This window comes from Arachis hypogaea, chromosome 11 (assembly GCF_003086295.3).
Source record: "Arachis hypogaea cultivar Tifrunner chromosome 11, arahy.Tifrunner.gnm2.J5K5, whole genome shotgun sequence".
In the NCBI taxonomy this organism is placed as follows: domain Eukaryota; kingdom Viridiplantae; phylum Streptophyta; class Magnoliopsida; order Fabales; family Fabaceae; genus Arachis; species Arachis hypogaea.
The window spans coordinates 129,714,335-129,724,149 of NC_092046.1; the positions used below are offsets into that span (position 1 = coordinate 129,714,335).

At 39.0% G+C, this 9,815-nt stretch overlaps 1 long non-coding RNA gene across 1 annotated transcript; it reads left to right on the plus strand.

Annotated features, from left to right (window-relative positions):
- Positions 1-509: 509 nt before the first annotated feature.
- LOC112724056 (uncharacterized) lies at positions 510-2,777 on the plus strand. The gene is made up of 4 exons (XR_011867095.1): positions 510-828; positions 918-1,058; positions 1,176-1,242; positions 2,651-2,777. It is a non-coding gene; the product is annotated as an uncharacterized lncRNA (long non-coding RNA).
- The last annotated feature ends 7,038 nt before the right edge of the window (positions 2,778-9,815 follow it).

Consider the following 9,815-nt stretch of genomic DNA (forward strand, 5'->3'; position numbering starts at 1 on the left):
TGTTTCATCTTCACGCGGAACAAGTTTCTGCCAAGCTTGAGCGACAAACGGATGGTGCCGGCGTGAGGAGTCAGCAATGAGGAGAGCACATCCAGGAAACGAAGTCAGATACGGCCGGTGGCAACCTAACCCGAGAGGATGACATCGTAGGAAGCCATAGTGTAGGCGCGCTTCCCGTCGTCGCGGTGGCATTTCAAGGAAGGGGAGATGGGGGGCGATTGTTGAACAGAGTTACAGTGACGCTTAGGAAGAGGTAGGCGAAAGCTCCGATACATGGGACGACAGGCGAGAAGATATACTTCTAAACCGGAGAAGGCACGGGTATAGGAGCCGCGGCGGCAGTTTCGGGAAGGAGGATGCAACAAGTGTCGCGTGCAGTAGCAGGTCGCATGAAGGGTTGAGGGATCCCATTTTTTTGTGGTCTGGGCTTTCTGTTAGGATGGAAAGTTGCCAAAAAAAAATTAATGTGTAATTTGGTGCGAGTTTTATGGGTCCAATTAATTGTGGCATGAAGGGTGGGCATCGGTTTTTTTTTCTGGTGGGCTGGAGTTTAGTTGGGGTAGGATTGCGTTGTCTTATCCGAAGAGGATAAGATCAAAATAGGTGACTGTAGAAGGTTTCAAGTAACGATAACAGATATTTCTAGCATAATAAATACCATATCCTGGATTCTACACAATCAGAATGAGAGGTGGAGTCCATGGTTTCTACCATAATAAAAACCCCATCCTGGATTGAACGCAATCAGTATGAGAGGTGGACTCCATGGTTTCTATCATGCGCTGCGGTTTCCGTCGTAAGTCGTCCGGTCTATGTTCTCCCATTCAGGTCTGTGTAATTGTGTGTCAGTGAATTGAAAGTCATTGAAAATTTCGGTGTGATTTATTTTATCATTGAGTGTGAAACATGTTTGATAGAGGTTGAGAGATGTGCATTCGGACTGCTCTAATACACCCTTCGATTAGGTGGATGAAGTCGTGAATGTTGATGTCAGCGATTACCGAGTGTTCATAGAGGCGGGACAACTGTAGGCGGCATAAACCGGGATTGAAAATAATGTTAGTTTCATCACCATTATTTTGAGATCGTGGTATTTATACTTTGGTTATGAAACATGGTATTGATTTGTTAGGTTTAAAACGTTTAATTTATTTGTTATAAATTTTTTGTCATAGACTGCTTTGGGAGTGTATGGGATGACTGATGCGGATGCAAAAGTAATATTGTTCTGGAAGTGCAAAGGTAATTCAGTTGGTGTGTCTCAGCTAGCGACGTCGGTGACCATAAGGTATGTCCTTTTCTCGTTTTTAATTTTTTTATTTAAGTTGAGGATTGCCTTAAAATTAGTGGATAATAAATTAAGACGTGGATTGATATTGGTAAATATTGTCGTACATATGTGATAGGTGCTCGAAAGTACGGGAGAAGTTGATAATTTCGTTTCTTTCCTGTCGCATGGAAACCTCCTCTTTTGTCAACTATCCTTTGTTGTCCCAGTTGGAGATGAATATCGTTGGTTGAATGCCTATATTGAATAGTAAATGAAACGATGGTAGTGAATTTAGAATTTTCCTCGGTTAGAGTCTTCCAAGTAAACAAATTATGGGAAGAAAATCCATTAAAAATCGTGTTCGATACTTTATGAATTATATATAATTTTCAGTTATATATATGTGTACCCATCCTGGAATGATGGTAATTGTTAAAGGGTCTAAATGCGTTCATGAAACGTAGTAGAAGAATTTGCTTGCATAAAGTGTAGTAGATGGTAGTTGACATTATAAATATTTCTCAATTGAAACTTGAAAAGCACATTTAATTTATGAGCATGGAGTTGGTCCATTGAAATAACTTTCTGTGCTATTGTTATTGCTGGAAAGGTCTCGTGTTACATGATTTCTATTTGTGCACAAGGAAAAGAAATTTATTTTGAAAGTATGCTGCAGGCGATAACAAATTTAGGTGAAGCCTTATTGGAAGGTTAACCAAGTATTAGTAGGTTTGTCATGAAAAGTTGTAAGACCTTAATGCCGAAGTTGGTTTTGGGTTATTTAAGCAGTGTCCTTAATTTATTTATTTTGTGTGAGAGTTCTCTAAATTTGTTTTATTCAGCTTGTTTCCGTTATATTACCGATGCATTTTGTTGTGTTTCTTCACCATTTGTGTTTGTTAAGGTGCTGTTTTGACCTAAGTCTGATTAGAATTGAGTGTATGAAGCAGTAGGAGTAATATTTGTTCCTAGAAAACCGGCATTTGAATTCGGATATTAATAATTTGGAATAATGACTGGTTTATAGAAGAAAGTGAATTTAAATAATAAAATTCGTTTGTAACGGATTTTGAACTCTTGATAGGGTATTCCGATATAGATGCAGGCTGGCTTTGTGAAAAACCCAAATGATGTCCACCCCTATTTGTTCCTTGCGTAGAACGGTTAGAGAAGAAATACTCTGACTATATCTCATTCATTCCAGAAAATGACGTTGTTCAATTTGTTGAAGAAGTTACGGAAGATGCACATTCAGTAATACGTATTCCTCTGTTGTCATATTAGTTATTTGAGTATTACAATTCCCTCAATCGTGAGAAAACATTTTATTTGAATAACTGGAGTAGTACATCTAACTATTGTTGTTTTTGTTTGTTGCAGTACATGTCCCCGTACCGCAGGCGCCCCATGGAGACCGGTCTGTGCAGAGTCGTAGCATTTGGTTTCTGTCCCAACGAAAATGTAGAAAAGAGCATCTTCAAATTCGGTTGAATATCCCAATTTGATCAAGCAGCTCCATGTTCCTTCCAGCACGTCGTCATGTTGAATCGGTTAGTAAAAAATCGTAGTTCGTTCAGCCTATATTGGTTTTATGACGTAAGGTTGTTTTATTCGAGTCTATCAATCTCCACCACAATCGTGAAACAATACACGAAACAGATGATCCATTTCATTCTCGTTGATTCCTTTTCAACATTAAATGTTTTCCAAATGTCCGCTGCGCATACAGAACTAACATTCTATTAAGTTATCGTAGTTGGTTGTAAATATGTAAAGGAGCATGTGTTGCCGATCACAGTTGCTCGCATAAATTTTCCGGAAACATGTTTATCTCAACGAAAGAAAAAATTTTGGATATCGTACGGCGTATCAGGCAGGGATGATATAGAAGTAAAATGGATAAAGAGAGAAGATCCTATTGTTTGTTTGAAGGAAGGTCGTTAATGAGTTGTGGAGTTGTTGGAGCTAAAGCAACAATATTTCGTTGTTTTTAAGTGCAACGGGGAATTTAAATTTAAATTCCTTGTGGTCCGTTCGATTGACTCCGAGATTGATTATTCAAGTTTCACAAGTTTCCATCACGGTGACCACCGTATGGGAAATAAATTTCCGATTCATTCGGGGGGTTTTGTATATGGAAACTTCTGAAACTCGAGTAATCAATTTAGGAAGCATTCGAACGAATCACGTTGGATTTAAATTTAGATTCTCCTTTGTACTTAAATGCCACGAGATACGGTTGCTTTAGTTTTAACAACTCCACAACTCCTTTCCGACGTTGATTCAAACGAGCACTATTATTTTATTTCTTGATCCATTTTACTTCTATTTCATCCCCGGTTGGTAGGTGTAATGATGTTGTCAACCATAGGCATTTCGAAATGTTATCTTTATAAAACACAGGCTACTTCGTCATAACTGCAACACTTGGCCACTTAATTAATAACCGGTACGTTGTTAGCACGGTATTAACAACATCAGTTACTGTTTACGTTGACTAGGTCGTTGTAACGTACATTAGAATAGGAAGTTGGAGCAATTGCATAATTTTTGAGTTGGAATATGCTTTTCTTTGCATGGGTAACGTCATATGAATCTGAACGTGATTAATTTTTCTGTAACATGCATGATTTTGCTGAACAACTGTTGTGGAGGAGGAACACAATCGGGGATAAAAAACATGCTGCGGATGGAGACTATCTTACTGGATCAGACGACGAATATTGTGAATTTTATGCCTTCATTTTGTTGAATCTTGTACGTAGCAGCCTTGTTTCATGTTAACAAACATGACAGACGGGGTTCGACATTCTTCGTCAGCTGAAATGCGGCCGGAAAGGTACAACCATGTTAAGGAGACTGTGTTTCTGTTGTGCTATGTTATCAGCTTCCAATCATTCTGTTGTGTAGACATGGTTTTCATTTTGGAGTTGGCTGGATAGAGGAATCTGCATTTATTCAGCCTTTTTTCTTACTTGGAAATAAACTTATTGAATTTAACGTGACTTGACATTTCTTTAGAGTGTGTATCTTTTTGTGGCCCATTTTTTATTTTCAGTTCTTCTATGTTATTTGCAGTGAAAGCTTTATTAGCATAAGAGTAATGTTGCATCTTTCTGCATCGTTTTGGCTTGGTTCTTTAGTTTTACTATGTAGCATAGGTTCGGTAGTTTCTGTTCTGTTACATTGTTAGAAGGTTCAATGTTCGGTTCTTTCCGTTTTGCTATGGAAAACAAAATATGGGTTTTGTGTTTTGTTTACTGAAAGGAAAAGACAGGGTTTGCTCTCTGGGTTGGAACCCATGTTTGTGTTCTATGCTTATCCGGTTCAGGTATGCTTCTTTTTTGTTCTTGTCTTTGTTTGTTGTTTTTCCCATTGTTCTGCCACTGTTCCTTATTTCCTTTTATTGAAAATTTAATTATTGTTATGAATCGTTCTGCCCATGTTTGTTACTTTCTATTGTCCCTCTAAAAAACTTTTGTTCTGATTTGATGAGGAAAATAGAAAAGATGATGAACCACTTTAGCTGTTTCGTACTTAGTTTTTGCCAAGTTTATGTTCTGTATCTTTCTTTTCGGCTGATATTTTTTTTAGATTTCAAAACTTGCCTTCAATTTCCACACTTTTAACTCAAATGTGTCACTTTGATGACAGGTGGTTGCTGAAAGATCTTCTCCAATTCATCACAGAATGTTGCCTCTATAAAAGAAACTTCTGTTTCCTATAAATGTAACAACCGAGCTGTACAGAATCTATATGTAATTGGACTTCGCTTGAATGAAGAAATACAGTCTCAATCGGATGCATGAATGTCAATAATCTAACGATCATTGCAGTGCACTAGTTTTTTAACTTGGAAAATTGTTGTCATGCCACTCCTTTTCCTCATTTCCATTTCATCAAGTCTCGTTTTCTACTTCCCAGTAGGGTTGAGAGATGAATTAAACCTCTTAATGTACTTTGTGCTATACATTTTCATGTCTCTTTTAGCAAGTGAAGCAGTTGTGTTTGTCATGGAAGTTGTTTATCGTTTTGCTGTGTTCATTTTTTTATGCAGATAATAATCTCTGCGTTTTAGCTGTAGGTGTCATCGAGTGGGTACGGAATTTAGTAGTATTTTTGCCTTACTTGCATCGTTGCCTTGTACAATGAAATCATCCTTTATGTAATTTGCATTTCCTATATCAGTTTCCAGTTTATAACGAATTTAAGTAGCTGTATCAGTTTATAACGATTTGCACGAGATCTTAAGATTGTTGTGGTTTTTGTCGTTACTTACATTGGACAAGATATTTTGTTTATATAAAAACAAATTTGTCTTTTTTACAAAAGGCGTACGACGTTTTGTCTGTTCATAACAAAAAAATTTTTATTATTCTAAAACGACGTTTTGTCTTTTCATTTCTTAAAAAATTAATTGCTTTAAAAAACCTCAGTAACGTTACGTTCTATCATAATAGGACATTTAAAATATGAGAATGAACAAAAATTATCGGTGTTCACATTAAAATTGTGTATACCTACGAATGTTAGCCTTCATGTACTGTATGTGTTCATATGTCGTAAACAATGGATTAACTGCTTAAGCTGCTAAAATCACGTATGAATAATTATACTTCGCTGAGTTAATAAGACTTAACCTGGAATAATAAGCAGACGTTATGCGTGAAGTGAACATTAGAGTAACTAACAGACTAGAATATACATTAAAAAGTCAAGAATGCAACACAGTGAAAAGTAAGACTGCTACAAATCAGGTAAAACATGCTGGTATGATAACTAAGGTTAACATGAGCCTACTTCCTAACCAGAGTTAAGTATAGGACGAGGATGGTGACGAAGATAAATAGGATAAACTGGTATGGATTACGTTGCCGGCGGCCCTGGTTGGATCGGTTGCTTTGACGGACAGTTGACTGGTTGTCCCTTCCTTCAATTTGACGTTGCTCCTGTATACCTTCGTCAAAAGGGAGTAGTTGGTTAGGAATCGGTGATGGGTTGTGTCGCATGGATGTTGCATCAATTTGATGCAATGGAGGACCATTGTTGGTGAGCTGAGTCTGCAATCGTCTGGCAGATAGGAATTGTTCGAACGCGAAACGAGCTTCCTCGAATGTTTCGTATGACTTATGGAGGTTGCCGCTAAATTGGTTAACTTGGCTATGACAGGCCGGCCAGGAATTATAGATACCAGGGACCCTCCCTATGAAAACAACATAGTATTTCTTCTTGTCACGGACCATGTTGAGATTCCAAAGGAGAGATGTGTCGAGTATTTTCACGATGGGAGATTGGCCTTGGTGCTTTTTAAAGGGATCGAGGATGGCTCCTGTGATTTGAACAGGAAATTCAAATTCTGCAACTGTGATATTTCCAACGGTTGGAAAGTTATCAAATGTGGGGGTGACATGTGTCCTTTTGCAAGAAGCATCAACTAGCCTAAGTTTTGGTTTGAAGAAGAACATGGTTCCGGTTGTAATAAAAAATTATTAACTAAAATATAAATTTCGACAGTTAATTATAACACACGAAATATATAACAAGTATGTGACTCAACGGTACGGACTGATTTATTAAATTTTTAAAATACAGGTTGTAATTTTACTGTATAAACTCATGCGAGGTTGACGAACGCCTGCATCTCGTAGTTTGCGCGACAGTTGATGCAGGGGATATGAGCGGCACCTCCGAAAGCATGGACGGAGTTTCGCTCTGCTGCACGTCTGCGATAGTCATACAGAAGAGGCATGTGGCCCCTGGTGGAGCACGTAGGTGAGTTGCAGACGGTTTGTTGTGCTTCTATACGGGGCATTTGGACCTCACCTGGCCACGAGATTGTCAGAATTGAAAAGCACATTGCCTTACAATCGGCGAGTGAACCAGCCGCATCAAGCTCGCGAAACATTTTCATCCCTCTTTGTTTTTCGTCGTTGTCGTCCGTGCGAAGCAGCAACGTCATGGTCAGTGCGTATTTGGCTGCTACATGTCCGGTATTTGTTGCACTATTCAGCATCTTCATTCCATCGTTTTCGTTACGTCTGATGAAGAGTTCCCGAAGTGCCTCCCGGAACAGAAGCTCTGGATTGCTAGCTACCATGCATCGATCAAAGAATCTCTTTGCCCCCGGGTTGAGGCACCACCACCACGGCGTGGCATGCGGTGGTGGGATGGAGACACTCCGGTGTACAATCTCGGCCTCTCCCGCATCGCGTGCAGCCTTGAAGGTCATTCTGAGACTGCACAGGTCGCGAATGGAGTCTGCCGCAACTTTAATGGTTATTTCTACCCAGATGTCGTTGGGAATGAAAGCCATGTTACAACAGCTTTCGACTGTCATTTTCAGATTGTTCCTGCTGGTTCCTATTTCGATGGGGATGAGGATACGTGTTTAGAGTATAGGGTTTGGAGTGTGTCATAGTAGTGTAGCCTCCATATTTATAAGTCCACCGACCCTGTTGGAAACCTGCACTTGAGTGTAGTAGACCAGGGATCTCTTTAATGCATGCGTAATGTTAAACGTTTAGAGCAACCGTATGTAAATTATGGTGAAAGCTGGACACTGTATGGGGAATGGTATTCATTATTTGAAAATAATAGATGACGAACAAGATTTTTCAACAATGTTGCCCTATTACTCTCCTAATTAAATTTACTCAATTAATGTTATTATAATACACCGTTCAGACCTTGTTAAACAGATGTTATTACTTACCTACACCTTTCTAAACCTATAGTAGTATACATTATTCAACGGGCAGTCAGTAGAATGTTAAAGGTTCGGTCAGTTACTAAGCCATTTAATGTATGGTTAGTTAATACTTAATCTTTAATGTAATTTGCATAGTTTAGGGTAGTTTAGTATCATGGATGTGAATTTTGTGTTTTTGAAACTTGTTTCATGTATCACATAGAGACTAGATGATGCGACGCGTTTAATGTGAAAATGAAAAAGCGTTGTAGATATGGTGGAGGGTGGGAAAAACGGATAGGTGAGGTTACTACATTTATTATCGAATTTAAAGCCCTGGGGAAGCGGTGTGGCTGTCAACTGAGATAACTTTGTATACATAGTTGGAAGTGAGAATGTGATGAGGCATGTCATATATAAATATAAATAAGTTCGATGCTTGAGATTACTTGGCTAAGGATTTTGTTAATAAGACTGAAGGTTGTTACTTCGTTTTGTGAGTGACTCGCTGTTCATTGGGTTTGAACAATGTCGAGCCCCAGCGTTGGTGATGGTACTGCTTCTTCCGGAGGAACTCGCCCAGGCGGCCCTCTCCGCGATGACGGTAGGTGGTTTCACATAATCTTTCTCCCGGTTATCCTTTACGTTTACTCATTGTCATTTTTTTTCCTGGTTTGAAATTCTAGAAGTTGTCCCCACGGTTAATCCTGACCAGTTTATCATCATCGAGGACCTTGAGCAGATGCTGCGCAAGGCATGTGACGCCCTTAAGACGGAGCCTCCAGTGTTTCAGCCGCACGATTGTGTATACGTCGAGGGCGACCGCTACCATGGGTTTGTGGTGCATGTCGGGGGCCCACCGGACGGAGTGAACTTTGTTGCCTACGGCAGGTTCTCAGCCGACGAACGCCTCGCCAGGCAAGATGCCGCTTTTTCATCCCTGCAAGCGGTTGTTGGAGAGTCTGGTAAGGACATACTCGACTACAATTACTACGTGGCACAGAGTTACAGGGAACGTCTTTTGGAGTTGGAGCGGATATCTAGTCTGTCCGTCGACGCCCGTGTTGCTGAACTGGAGGCTGACAACGCTCGGCTAATGGAACGCCTGGCTACTTGGTCCACCTTCCACGGCCGTGTATAATCTTTGTGTAGTATGTGGTTGACGGTTTACTGTTTCGGGGGTTTGTTGTTTGTTGGTTAGGGTTCATGGTTGACGGTTTTAGGGTTTGTGTTGAAGGTTTTGTTATGGATCTTTTTGGGTCGTGACTGTAACAATTATCTTGTTATTACCTATACTTTTCCTATTATGTAATACTTACAATGTATTTCGTTATGCGTGGGTTACAAGAGTTCGCGAAAAAAAAAAATTTTAATAGTAATATTAAAAACACGCAGCTTCGAATAACATCTAATATTTTCATTGCATAAACAGTCATTAAGCTATCCGTTAGTTTGTTCTAAATTAAAGTGCATTGCATGGAATTGAAGTTAATTTGAAATTCTTTCCATACCCTAATCAAAGTTTTTTGGAGATAGAAGTGTAACATTTAATACGGACTAAATCGAAGGGCACACAAGTTTCTATCGTAAATGTGGTAGTCGAACGGGTATATATTGTTTGCTGGAAGGTTGTGGAAAAGCATTATAGACGTTAATGTATTCATTATGGGAATTAATTATGTGGCTCGGGAACTGGTGTCATTAGGCAGTTCCAATCAGAATTAAATTTGTTTAAATGAATTAAAAAATATAATTTTAAATTTTAATTTACGTAATACTCTTATAGATAATCTTATAAAAACAAAAATACCGTTATAAAAATTAAGGACCGACTTACAAGCTCCAACAACAAATCCA